This window comes from Falco punctatus (genome assembly GCF_963210335.1).
Source record: "Falco punctatus genome assembly, contig: scaffold_31, whole genome shotgun sequence".
Classification (NCBI taxonomy): domain Eukaryota; kingdom Metazoa; phylum Chordata; class Aves; order Falconiformes; family Falconidae; genus Falco; species Falco punctatus.
In genome coordinates, this window is record NW_027660132.1 from 856,965 (window position 1) to 871,688 (window position 14,724).

General features: G+C 42.0%; 1 pseudogene across 1 annotated transcript in view; it reads right to left on the reverse strand.

Moving 5' to 3' along the window:
- Window positions 1–4,809: 4,809 nt before the first annotated feature.
- Window positions 4,810–14,724, reverse strand: part of LOC308057883 (ankyrin repeat domain-containing protein 26-like) — a 66,461-nt pseudogene continuing 56,546 nt past the window's right edge. The window contains exons 7-12 of the transcript in view: window positions 12,014–13,003; window positions 9,993–10,127; window positions 8,802–8,914; window positions 8,255–8,384; window positions 6,130–6,411; window positions 4,810–5,450 (exon numbers count right to left, since the gene is read on the reverse strand). The product of the transcript in view is annotated as an ankyrin repeat domain-containing protein 26-like (transcript). The remainder of the gene's footprint in view (window positions 5,451–6,129; window positions 6,412–8,254; window positions 8,385–8,801; window positions 8,915–9,992; window positions 10,128–12,013; window positions 13,004–14,724) is intronic.

Consider the following 14,724-nt stretch of genomic DNA (forward strand, 5'->3'; position numbering starts at 1 on the left):
TCTCACCTCACTGCACATCTCTTCAGACGGTAACACACCAGGTGTTCATTTGCAGCAGGCACCTTCTCAACAGTTCTTTTTCAGAAAGTGGTGTTGACTTACTACTTATCCACACAGGCTGCTTTAGCACAGAGTAAGCTGGATCCTGTAAGACTCCGTGAGATGATGCTCCGAGTCTGGAGTACCAGTACTGTTCTGAAGTTGAGTTCCTAGACACAACTGCTGCGACCACCAAGAACTTTTTGTATATCAGAAGTGGCAAGGAGGGTAAACCAGCCTACTCCTAGAGCTCAAAGTTCCATTATAACAGATTAAATCCATAGACTATCATCTCACAGATGGTTAACTACCACAGAAGCCATTGCATTACATCTCACAGATGGTTAACTACCACAGAAGCCATTGCATTACAAATACATAAAGCAGAGAAGTCCCCTGCAGCAGTCATTCTTTCACTTGGACAAACTAAAGTTCAAAATATGTGCAGTGTTAGGAAAATGTGAATACATCAGTAAGTTTTAATCAAAACCTAACAGCATAAACAACATTTCCAGTATAAAATACCATCCCAACATTAAACAATGCTGGCTGCAAACCTTGCCATGTATCTGGCTGCAGAGAAGAGAGACGGACAGATTTTTGATGAAGGAGCTGAAGAAGAAAGAAAAACGGCCTGAAGTTCACAGGTCTTCAGTGAGAAACAAGAACGTGGCCTACATGTAAATGAAGCAAGTAAAAAAGCTAACAACAAAGACTGCTACAAGAGTGCAGAAAGCCAAATCAGAAATGGAACAGAAATTGGAAGATGAAGTAGGAAGCAGACATTTCCCTTCCCACATTAAACTGGTTTCATTTATCCACTGATTCACCCTGGTTGCAGAGTTCACTGTTCTTGTCTGTCAAGACACCCATGTTCATTTTCACCAGCCTTTGCACAGCTCTGAGGATTTAAGCTTGACATTTGTTAAACCTAACAACAGGACTCCAGTCCCAAAACCTCCTTGCAGCACTTGCAGGAGACATTCCTTGCCTTAGTCTATGGACTAAGGGAGCAGGTCTGAAATACTGAATTGCTAGTTGCTACAGTCACTGTCTAATTACATGCACAGAATTTGTCAAGTACTTGTAATTTATTCCACATTACTGAAGCTCTAATACAAATAAAAACCACCAAAAAAACCCGAAGACATTGCATGTGATTGGGATTCTACTGGTTAATAAGCTTGTGCCAATATGAACTTTTTTTGTATTTTTAAAGATCCTTTTGCACTTCAAGGTTATTCATTTCTGTAGCGTATATATTTGATAAAGGGGAAGGGGCTATACTGTGATGGAACACATTTCTTTATGCTTTTTTAAGAATAACACGCTCATTTTTTTGCTGAACTTGTGATATGACCATCTTCAACATGTACGGCTCTATGTGTAATCACTGATAGTCATGCTTAATGTTTAGGAAAACGGTGCAATCTTTCAAGCCTTTAAACACCAAATTCCTTAGTTAAGTCTAAAGAAGAAACTGTGTCCACTTGCTAGTGGAGCACTCCTTCCTCTTGTCAGCATCATTTACCAGGGTTTTTTCCAACAGCTGCAGGACCAACGATTACCATCATTTTGAATAATAGCAGTGTGAACTATTTTCACCTCTTTGCCCCTGAAGCTATTTCAAAGCTTCTGCACAAACGAAATTTACACAAACATCTTCCTCTTCAGAATGGCTGGCATGTTCCCTACTTCCAATAGCCTTTCTCACCTTGAGGAAGCTACTACAAGGAACACCAAATCTGCAGAGAGCTTTGACTAAAAAAAGAAGCCTCAAAGGACTGCCTGAGGCACGCTGCAATTTCAGCTTCTTAACTCCCTGTCATTTAGAGCTTCAGTGGCAGAAGCATTTGTCATCTCCAGCCAAGGCAGCATCCTGAATTTAAAGGCAAGGCAAATTCTGTAGAAGGGAACCAGGTTAGTGGGAAAACAAAGCTGAGGCATAACTGAAGTAAAGTGAAGTGAAGAAAAGGCTTAGAGTCAGAGAAATTCTTCTGTTTTGAAACAGTCTGGTGAACAGACAGAATACCAGGCAGCACAACCAGCAAAGCATTTCAAAACAGACTAAAACTATAATCTCTGATTTCTTCCCTCATGCTCCAACTTGCCTCCTGAATGGCACGGGACTCCTGCAGAAATGACAGCACAGACTGTGCATCTGGTGATTTTGCATTTGGAAACTGATTGAGATTTGCCACCCATTATTGTATGCAGAGGGATACATGCAGTTTTTCCCTTTTGTTACTTCCTGACTTCAAAGTCTTACGTTCCAATTCAATCCTCTTTTCTCAGATGCATGTTATGCACATGACATACTGCACCCGACTGAGAACAATTAAGCCCGCAGTTCTAAGTGAAATACTCACCTAGTCCTCTAGCAACTACTGCACCTCTGAGAACTCAGTTCCTTTCTTCTGAAGGACTCCAGAGAAGATCAGGTTTTAAGACTTCCCTGAATACACTGAACGTCAGGTGACTTGAGGCTACAGGCAGTGCCACTACAATTAGTCTCAGTTGTTCCCTAACTGGTGATTACAGGAAGAAATATCATAAAGAGATGTGCAGCTGGATTTAGTAACAGGGAGGTTATTCTTTTTTTCCTGTTTCTTCTTCAAAAAAAGAAACCATAACTGTTAAATCCTTTTCTTTTAAACTAGGACAGCTTTTTTCCTAGAAGTGGGATGGTTTCCTCCTTTGCCTTTTTCTTCTTGTAACATCTCGCTCCCATCTCTCTCTCATTTTCCCCTGCCCTCACGTGCTCCCTGCTCCCTGTCCCTCTTGTTCCCTTGTCCTGGCTTTCTCCTTACTTCAGTTTTGCAGTGGATCCCTGAATTTCGCCTCCTTTCTGCTGCTTGCGTGCAGAATAATCCCTGCAGGTGGTACAGTACTAATTGCCTCCCACGTTCTTTAGGTAGTGTTTTGTCCGCCCCTCTGACACAAAAAACACATTCACAATGATACAGAAAAGTTCATCTCTTAACTGCCGCTGCTACGCATTACCTACACACCGCTTTGTCTATTTTTGTTTTGTTGTTTGGTTTGGTTTTTTCTTTTTCTTAAACCAGGTGCAGTATGTAGACACGTTATTTTAAATGGATTCTTCCCAGTGTAGGTGGGACCAGTGAACCAGGGTAAGGCTTAAAAGTGAGCGAATGCTTCTCACATCCATTCAACAACAGAATACGCGAGGGACAGACACTGACTGAACAGGCAAGCTTGCCCATGCCTCAGTCCTATGCTAGGTGGGAAACGGATTACAACGACTGACATCTGTTTCCAAGTCTCATGATATCACGTTTACCATTCTGTGAGGGATGTGCTATCATGCTGACTGCTAATTACAGGGCACATTTTGACCAGAGGTATTGCAGAGGTTGCAGCTTTTGTACAAAATCAGAAAGCTCTGTAGACTTCCTGAGGAGCAGTTACATATAACACCACATAGCAGGACCCACAAAAATCAAATGCCTCCTATGCACAGCATACGTCCCACACTCAAGTGAGAAGTTACGTGTCCTGTTCATACCATCCTAGTTTTGAAGCATCCCTTTGTTGGTATTGTACTAAAACAAGTTCTAGTGAAGAAACTGCTAGCATGAACATCAGTGAAGGAGGAAAAGGTGTCTCAAACAAAGATGTCTGATGGGATTTTGCACTCATCATAAAGTTAGCTGTTTTAAAAAAGGTCATCCACAGAATGGCTTGGGTTGGAAGGGACCTTAAAGATCATCCAGTTCCACCCCCCCTGCCATGGGCAGGGACACCTTCCACTAGACCGGGTTGCTCCAAGCCCCACCCAGCCTGGCCTTGAGCACTGCCAGGGATGGGGCATCGGCACTAAATTTTACTGAAGAGCTTCTTTGGCAGCTTCCTATGCCACAGTATTCTTCATCACAGTTTCTCTTGCAAAAGAGAACTTGCAAAAAAAACCTGTTATGCAGTTCATCATTTAGAACTCAGTATTTTTTGGTCTTTGAGCGCTTCTGGAAATTTTATAACCCTAATGACCAGAAGTCTTCATTTCTACCACCTAGTTGTATACTGGTTTGATGAGCAATTTGGTTTAGCATATTAGAGCATATGGTTTGGAACTAGAAATGGATTCTGACTTTAGACTGAAAAGCACAACCTTGCTTACAGATACTCTTCAACACTAGTTGAGAACAGTATTTAAAAACGCTTACCTTAGCCACATAGGCTTCAACTCTGTTTCTTGATGGTAACGTATTCACGGTTGGGGTTAGGAAGCTTCCTCCTAGATTTAGACTTCTATTCAGTGCCAGATCGTTGCTAGTATGTCCCAGTTCAGTTGAATACAGAACTGGACCACTGACAGCGCTGCTTGCAATTAAAGGTTTGCTTCTATGGCACTCCTGAAGGAGCTTAGCATTGGCTTCTGCTCGTCTCTCATTAGCTCTGAAACATTCAGAAGCATACAAAGAATTATCTTTGGTAATAACACCTCCGCAAAGTTACCCTCCAGGTCTTTGACTATTATTTGACTTCTCAAAGTGGAAGGGATTAAGAGAGTCCAAAAAAAACGTCCATAATTTGATCTGAGTTTTTTTGAAGAGCCTATTTCTAGGTAGCCACACTACCTGCAAGAAGCAGCAAGTTAACCAATACTTTGGACTTCTCAGCATTAAGGCCTCAAAGCAGTCTGTGCACACCGTGTGTTTACATAGCTCTTCCTGAAAGGTACATCACCTGCATAAGAACTCTGGGCTACGCTTCCTTTCCCAAAGAAAGCTGAAACCTATGACATGCGGCTAAAATGGAAGCCAAAAGATTTTTGTTGTTCTTCTTCACAGCACCAAATGCTGTTCTCTGAAGGGCCTATCCTTATTCAAGCAGTAAAGGACATGACATTATCTTTTCTGCCATACTTAGAGTAAGAAGAGGAGATTAGAGACTGGCAAAAAGGCTGCCTGTTAAAACAAACTCAACTTCAAAAATATCCTATTAATGCCCATGATCGGTGGTGTTACTGCTGGAACACTGAAGAGAAATGAAGATAGTTCCAATGAACAGGGGGGACCCTTAAGGTACTTTCATCACAAATATGCTATCTTATGCATAATGCTGACCAGATGTAGAAAAGGTATTTAACGAAGAAAACTGCTTGAGGAAGAAGTAGTATCTTATTATCACCCCAAAAATGCATGGACTTACCCTTCTAGTTTATTTCCTAGGCATCTTCCATTTTTAACTTCCTCCAGGTACAGGTCTTTGTACTTTTCCGCTTCTGCCTGTACAGATTCTTTTTGAAAAATACTGTCTCGTTGGGTATTTTTTATCCTGTCCAATTCACGTTCGAGGTCTCCAATTCTGTGGTCTAGCTGGTTTGTCAGCAAAGCATGACGACTGGCTCTGATTTGTTCTAATCTGTCCTGGGAGGCTGCCTGCATCTGAAGTAGATACACGCCTTCAACCACCGCAAAGAAAAAGAGAACTCTCCTCGCCAGTCAATTGCGTGCACCCAATTTCAAGGGCCCAGCTCTATTCAGCGAGGCAACTGTGCCTCCTCACTGCCATCAGCGACCAGGGCAGAACCCTGGAACTACCACACTAAATGATTCTTTTCATTCAGAAAGAACCCCCATCTTAGCACTATTACTCATCAAAGCTACTGATGAAGGAACACTATCTCTGTAGGACAGGGCATAGCATTCCTCAAAGAAATCATGGAGATGCCACACCCCCAGCCCCCACCCTGCAGCTTTGGTGACTTCTTTTCTGAGCGTTGCCCCTTGTGCAATGACTAAGGAAGATGTGTATGCCTGGCTGTGACAACTCTAAGTTGCAATACCCATTCAAGGATAAACAATGAGAACAGACCAGTGGACAGTGATACCCCTCCAAGAACTGCAAAATGAAAACCTACCTTGGCAAGTTTTTGATTCAGGGCCTGCAGGCACACTGCACGCACATGAAAGCATCTTGCCCAACCATATTCCCTTCTCCCACTGCCCTTCAGGAAAAACAGAAGTACAGCGTAACACATGGAATCAGGCACCACCCCCCGCCCCTATAAAATGACAACCAAAACAGAAGTCTATAACAGACACACATAAGAAATTAACTTACCTGCAAAATCAGATTGACTTCTTGCAGTTTTTGTCTTATTTCTTGTTCAGCTCACTCTTCCACCTCTCTTTTGTATTGTTCTATTTGGCTGCGATCCACCATGTTAGTCTCCATATGGTGTTTGAGATTAGCCACCTCTTCTTTCAGCTGGCTTTTGCTCTTTTCCAGTTTTTCATGGCTCCCACGCATGGTGGACAACTCCTCTCGCAAATCATGATTTTGTGCTTCTAGCTGCATGCCTTTTTTAGACTCTATCTCCAGCTGCTGGGAAAGTTCATCAACCTGTAGACAGGAAAGGGGAAAAAAACAGGGAACTCAGAGGGATCTAAAATTAGTCAAATCTGTGAAAATTGGTAAAGGAGTTGGCCATCAAGACTATTTATCATCTGCTGATTCAGTGTTAAAACAAAAGTGAAACCAGGCTCTTCTTTTAAAACAAGAACAGCTTTCACATCATTTCTGACAGCATTCCTCAGGTTCCCATCCTTCCTCAGTTCTGCAGTGGGTCACAGACCAAGAGGTACCAAACCAGCGGCATTACACCCGCAGGGCTAGGCTGAAAAGCACTAGGGCTATTCTTCTGCGAGATGTTCATACGATCATAGGAAATCAAACACACCCATACCCAGTTACATCACAGCCACATTCTGGTTTCATCAGAAAAAAACCCATGTATCATGCTTCAGAGGAACTCTCACATGCTGTCACACGGTCAAAGCTTCGTCACAGAACTGACAAGGCAAGAAACGGATACCCTTTCCTTCCATTACGCTAACAGATCTGGAAATAGTGGTTCAGAACACCGCTTTTACAGCACTGGTGGCAGAAGACAGTCTCTTTAGGTCAAAGCTACAGTTTGTTTTCAAAAGATTTCCAGGAAATATCAGAGTTCCCATAGGTCCCAATGGTCAACTACAGCTTCTATCCCCTTCTTTCCCCCTCCAGAAACATCCATCGTCTATACCTATTAACCATAAAACATGATATCCCATCATCTTTTATTTTTAAAAAAGAGGGGGAAACCACCAGAGTCAACACTTGAAAGTCTCTAAAATACGTAGAAACTTTACACTTATTTAAAATTGCCCAAACGTAATTCCATTCCCTGTCATTCAAAATAGCTCTTCCAACAGGAACACAAATATGCTGCTAACCTGTGAACTACAAGTGAGCCACTGTCAAGGCAGTTGACTCGTTCTACAATAATATCTTCTAAAAAGGAGCATAACTTTGAAACACAGCTATCTCAGTAATGAGCGGAGAAGCAGCTAAAAGGTTCCATGCTACCGAACAGCCAGAGCAACCTCAAAAGCATTTGTGGGTCTCCATGACAAGGGAAAGACGGACTGAGTCAGCTACTAGTAAGCAACAAGTTACAGGGTTTTTTCCGCATCACCTCACACTGCATCGTGCCCTGGGAAGCAAAGACACCATTCCGAAAAGCAAACCCCCACCTGCCTCCTGCTCAACTCGTGCCCGAGACAGGCTTCAGGGGGTGACCTTGGGCAAGGCCAACTGCACAGAGTTGTTCCGAGTGATGGTGGCGTTACTCCCCTCTCTTCCGAGAGGGAATGCATCCGTCGGAGCCCGACGATGCTGCCACGGCCTCAAGCTGCAGCCAGGCCTGTGCTGGGCCTTCACTGCTCTCAGCCCTGGCCCTCACCCATGGACGTGACGTCCCAGTAGGACTGCAGACCTGCCCATCCCTATGGACCGGCCTGGTGATCTGCACTCTTGGAGGACTCTGCTTACTGTCCCCAGAACTCTTCTGCTCTTCTTGGTGAGGGCCTGTGGGGCTGGTCCCTGGCCTGTGTGGTCACAGACCCTGCCAGCCTTGCTGTGGCTCTTGCTTTGCCCTTCCTCTGCAGGACAGCCTACCCCTGATGCGCCCTCGCAGATACTGCTGTGTACGTAACACTTCCATCTTTACCCCTAAGAGCTACATCAGTATTACAGTCGCCTACTACTGTGACCATAGAAGGAACATCAAAAACCAGCCAAATAATTTCAGAAATACAGCCAAGAAAAAAGTAGTCAAAATCAACAACATGAAAAGAAGTATAAAGAAAGAACAAAGGTTACAAAAGAAAAACCACCACAATAACCCAAACAAAATAAAGCTCACCTTTGTTCTTAATCTGCCAATTTCATTGACCATTTTCTTCACTTCTCCCTGCAAATTAAGCTGGGACAGTCCCCCTCTCGCCTCATACACCCTTAGTTCCTTCGTAGCTCTGCTCAGCAGCCTCTTCAACCTGCACAGCAAACTAGTCATGAAAACAATGAAGCAAAAAGAAACAAAACTGGACTTTTTCACATACTCTCATGTAAACAGCACAGACACAGCTTGCTTTATCTTTAATGTACTTGACGCACCAGGAATTACCAGGAAAAAACAGTATTCCTGTGCCACATACACTTGGAGAGTCCAGATTTCACCTGAAAAGAGGAATGAAAGACTCCCTTTTTCCCAGGAGAACTGCAGGGCAACCTGCATCTGCAGTTGTTTTGGCAGCTATTGAAAACCAGGGGCTGGTGTACAGAAGTACCTTGCAAGAACTAACACGAGGCTGGCATCTGCTCACAGTTAGGTACACCTATTTTTACACTAAAGTTTAATAAAACATGACTCCTACGCAGGGATACCTCTTCACCACGCTAAAAAGCCGTACCTCTTACAGTCTTTCTGCAGATCGAGGTTTCTTTTCATTTCTTGGGCCAGACGTAGTTCAACTGGGCGTTTCAACTCTACCAGCTTCTTCACTTCCTTTCTTTCACTCTCGCACTTTCAAAAGAGAAAAGAAAGATGTATCACGCACACAGAGCACAGGAAAAATACCTACGTACAGTCTGTGCATCTAGCGCTGTCCACAGAGAAGCTGCCGGACGTCTCTATCCGTTAGCCACGTTCCACAGAATGCCATGGGACGGAATTCCCGAGGCTATTCCATCCATCCCTTCAGGTTTCACATCAAACAGACCAATATGTAACTACAGAAACAGATGCCCTCGCCTGAAGCAAAGGCCATCCTCTTCTAGACATAACAGGTGGAAAAGATGCTGGAGAACACTTTTGGCAGTGCCTCTGCTCATAGTAGGGATTATGTAGGTATGCACTTCATGGGAGAACATCGATCCATCCAAAGCTTTCATGGGATCTTCCACCAACCAGCAGGCAGGGGCTTGTGGAGGAATCTGATCTTTTGGAGTTCTTCAACATTTTATTCCCCTCGGCCATTACCTCCACCTCTTCTGTGTGGGCATTTACTTAGCCACATGCTGGTTTTCCTCCTCTTGGTGTTTTCTCAGCCACACCAGAGGAGAGCTGGCAGCTGTTTTGACTTTGTTCTTCCATTTTCCCTCTACAGAAAAGGAGAAAAGGGGAAGGCTGCCCCTTGGCAACTGGCAGGCGCTGCTTGTTTCCCAAGCACTCGTTCATTTACCCAGCATTCCTTCAGTATGTTTTTCTGCAAGGCTTTTAAGCTCCCGCTACGCTGAAAACATACAGCAGCTCCTCCATACACGCACTGGAAACATCAAGCATTTTAAACCTGCCTAGAAACCAAGGGGTCAGAAGATGACCACACAAAATCCAAGAAAGAACTGGGAACTGTGGCCTTGCTCAATGTGCTCAACTGATAGCAAACCAAACTGGGAACTCTTCCCAACAGAGCCACTCCAGAGCTTACACAAAGATACCCATCTAGCTTTTATTTGCTTCCTCCGTGACCCCCAAACGATAAGGTACTCGCAGCCTGAATGGCAGGGATAACAGAAAGCAATGATATGTAAGAACCTGACCAGAAGGTGCATGTGGTTCTCCTGGGTATTGCCTCGGTGCCCGGAGAATTTTCTGGGCTCACCTGTTGCAACAGTTCAGCCTTCTCCTCGTCCAGCTGAGCAACGCGCTCTTCAAGGTGGGATCTTGACTTCAAGTGCTCCTCCCACGTGCTGTGCAAGTCCTTGGATGTCAGAGCCAGCATGTTCTGCTTCTGCGTCTGTGAAGGCAACAGTGGCAGAAGAAAAAGTAAGGTGGCCGGAAAAGACAAGAGCGCAGGAGAATGCAGTAACTTACACAGAAACAGGCCTAAGCTCTCCTCCACCCATCCAAGACCTATGGCCAAGGTTGATGTGGAGTGTAAAACACACCTTAGGAACCATAACCAAGAACAGCAGCTGGAGCTGGTGGGAAGAAGGAATACTCTAGAAGCGACAGGATGAGGTTACAACTTTGGGGGATAAGATGACATGCACACACACACACAAAATCACCCTACAGCTTTCCTGCAAAGCTCCTCTGGTTCCCTCTATACTTCAGTTTTCGTAAGAACACTGCAAAAGGTGGTGCAAAAGGACAACATTCGCTCCTACTTTCAACAGCTACACTCAGATTTATTCATATAGTTAAATACATTAAGTACCTTAATTTTCAACTTTCTTTCCAACTCCTTTTGCAAGCGCAGCTTGTCTCTCTCCAGGTCACTGTGGTAGCGTGTAGTAACTTCAAGTGAAGCTTCTGGCATAGATTGCTTTTTAGGTGCATCAGCAAGCTCCTGCTGCAGTTGTCCAAACATGCCCTAACAAAACAGTTAAATTAGCATGAAGAAAGTTCTAAGAACATGAAATACGCCTTTAACTTATTTTATTATACAATTAGACCTGTCTAGATTGAACCCAAAAGTATGAAATTTTGCCTGCCAGCAGCAGGCATCTGCATGGATGATGATCTCTCGTCATCTTTCTCAGCTGAGAACCTTTGACTATCAGCAGCTGTTCACGAGGATTTCTGTTTCCTAACACATAAAAAAGGCTCAGGTATCGTTCTTCCTTGAACAATACACAGGAACACACTGCAATCAGGTATTTTTTTCCTAACAAAACCCAAAGAAATCTGTTGTGATCTGAGAGCCACAGTTTGACTGCAAATATTACTCTGGTGACTGAAGGCAGGACTTTGTGTTAGATTGTTCTTTCTTCTGTTTCTTCACTATACAAATACAATTAAATGAATACAAATATCTGAAAGCTCCTTTGAGATACACTTTAAGGGTATGTTGAATCACATCCTCTTGTAGTCTTCTTACTCAGCTCGTTTTAGAAGTACTGATAGATTAGGTTTACAAAAATCTGCATAGCTCATATATATATATAGCTATATACATATACACACACTCTCTCACATGATCTTCAAAAGGAACCCATTATTTTGGTAGTAAGAATACAAAGCAAGTCACAGTTTACAATGATTGACAGTACTGCTGGAGTGTGGCTACACATCATAAAAGAGAAAGCTTAAGGTCACCGTCTGACATGAACTTTGAGGAACAGGCAGGCCCCTCAGAACCCTCAAAACACATACAGAAATCAACAGCTGGACATTACTAATACTCTTCAATCTTGATAGCAGCTTACAGAGAACCTATTTTTTCCCCTCTATAGAAGCTTCATATAAATCTATCCCCAACCACTTCACTTCTCTGTACCTTCATTTCTCAGCCCTCGTGTATTGGATGGTTCCTCCTTTTATACCACTCTCATTCATGTCATCAGTGCAATACTTACATCAACACCATCAAATACTTAAGACTATTCTATAGGGCATAACATGGACTAAGGAAAATAGATGAAAAAAAGTTCTAGAGAAGAATCACCTTTCTTGATCAAAGCTTAGACTTGTATACCTTTTTTCTGTTCTCTGCTTAGATCTGAGGACTAATATCCCCGTTGCCAAAACTTTCCGCAATTCCGAGAGAAACATAACAAACCAGAACAAATCAGTATTCTTTGGTCCCATGCATATAACTTACACCGGATACATTGTAGGAACAAACTAATTTCAAGAATGGACAAACTTTAAATTGTTCTTTCTACGCATATACTTTACCTGTCTTTCTACTACGTCAGTCTCATATTTAAAGACTTGTTCCCTTAAATCAGTGCACTTGGCATTTAAATCCTTGTTTCGCTCTTCTATTAGATAAACTTGCTTTTCTGTATCAGCTCTAAGTTTGCTGAAAATGTCATTAAAACAGTGCTGCACATAATCCACTATTTTTTCTTTCATGATCCTCTTGTTCTGCATCTCTTCCCATTGCTGATGGAGTAAAAAGGTTTTCACTCTGGAGCTGGGCCAATCGCTCCTGCAAGGACTCCTGTTTTATTACAGGTTTGCTTACTGGATCTTTCTCAAGTTGTCGAGCATGATCACATTCCTTTGCCCGACACTGGCCTTGACTTAATTCTTTTTTGCCATTTCTAAAAGCAAAGCTTTTTCTCTGAGCATTTGCTTCAACTGGTGAAGCTCATTTTCTAGCCTATTAGCTTTGCTTTTAGCTTTACACAGCTGCAGAGACAAGCTCTTGTTGGTTTCTTGCACGCCAGAGAGGTCACGATGGAGCTCGACTTGCAAGCAAAGGCATTCATCACGTTCTCTGTGAAATCTTCGTTCAGCATTGCTTTTTGATGACAAATGAAGTTCAAGTTCTTGAACTGCAGCGTTCAGGGAGGAACGAAATGATTCAATTTCTGTCTCTAGTCTGTCTTTGCTTTTGTTTGTCTGCTCAAGTTTGGAAGTCAGCACTGCAGATTCTGTCTTTAGTAAGTCCAGCTCCGTGTTGAACTGAAAAAACATTTGTCTTAACGCTTCCTTGTTCAGTTTAAGTTCCTTTTTGAGAGCTTCATTTTTTTCTTTCAAGGTCTCATTTTCCTTTAAATATTTTCCTTCTTCCTCCTGGTGCCTAAGTCTTACTTGAGTGAGTTCTAGCCTTAGCATAGCAATCTCATCTTGTAGTAACTGATTCTTGTACAACAGATCCTGTTCTCTGTCAGTGCTGGATTCCTGAAGGACAGGGAACATGAATAAAGAGCCAATTGGGAAATGAATCTACAAAAAACCTGCAGCAATAAACTGCATTTTAACATTTCTAGTACTAAAGCATGACTTCAAAGATGAAGTTTCAGGCAATAAGCTACTCTGTGAACCCATGCACATGTACAACGTACGTACACAACGGAAGTGCAACATATCCTTAAAACCTAAATGAACATCCCAAATATACAGTTACGTTTTTTTCCCCCCTTAAACCAGCAACCAAAGCTTTTAAAATGACAGCGCTTTCTTGTATGTGCATGCCTTTATAATACTGCCTTTAAGGTTGAATTAGTTGTGCTACAGATCTGGTAAACACAAGGCCAGAAAGGGTATTTTCCTTCTCAAATGTCTTCTGAACACTTATCCTTTTGTGTTACTGGAAGTTAGCTATAAAACTCAATCACCCCCGGAATGCAATAGTCCTGTATATTTCCTCTTTATTGTATGTATAACTTTTTTCCACTTAAACACATTCACCCTACATTTACTGGGCAGCACAGCCAAGAACAAAAAGGCTTCCAGGCACTGCACATTCTTTAGGAAATTCAGTAAACTCTTTTCAAGATCTTTTTTAATACAGTGTTTATGATTGCTTTTTCTCCTCCAGTTACTCTAACTCTTACAGAGAGTTGAATTCATTGCTGATATTCGATCATAAAATTTTAGTTATGTGGAGGTGGAAAAGAAAGGCATACTTGAAGTAAGTTCAATAAGGGAATAACTAATTTAAAAAAAAAAAAAAAAAGCAATGGAAACACAAACACTGTCAAACAACTTTCTTCCTGGTCAACCTTGCCATAGGTAGCTAGGTGTTTCACTGCTAGAAAGCCTAAAAAGTGATGACGAAATGTCTGTGAAATGACAAATAACAGATAGGTTAAGAAACGGTGTAAACAGTGTCTTCTATTAGTTTCCTACTTGCACAAGTAATTCAGGTACATACAGGAGTGATGCTGCTTTCCAGAACTTTTAGACATAAGAGAAAACAAGAAAGGTATTTACCCAGATAAGTTACACTGGTAAACAGTAAATAAACCATCAAGAAACAGAAAAAGTTATGTAAGATTTATTATGACTTTAAAACAAACATGGTGAAATTTAATTTATTATTAGAAAAAAAAATCTGCTTACCTCTGATTTTTTTCCTATAGATCTTCTTGTCCCTTCTTCTAGTTCCATTTGTCTCCCAAGGTGGTTGTTCAAAATTCCTTCTTGAAGGGCTCTGGCCCTCTTTTCCTGAGAGAGCTGTCTCTGTGTTTCATCACGTTCCTCTTCAACCTACAGTAATACAATAAAACTGCTTGCATCTGAAGAAAAAACAGAGCTAGCAATACATCTTCCCATTCTCCCTTGCATACTTGAAAACATTTTTGATTCCCCACCGTTATGATAATCCACCTATAAATAAATAAATTTAAATTTTCTTATGAAAATTTAAGAAGGCGAAATACAGGATGTTTTGTAGTAATTCAAAAAAACGTAAGGCTTTGCCTGAAACACAAATGAAACCTCAATTTTGAAAAAAGAAAAAAGGAATAATAAACTGAAAAGGAAAAAAAAAAAAAAAAAGGAACAGCCCAATTGTGAACCAACTGTACTCTACTGTTCTCAAAATCTGACAATTGTTATCCAACGCCTCTTCCGTGAACAAAGCGCCTCCTTCTCTAGGCATACTGGAATACAATTGAAAAGAAGCAGAAAATAAGACAAAGACTTTAATTCAT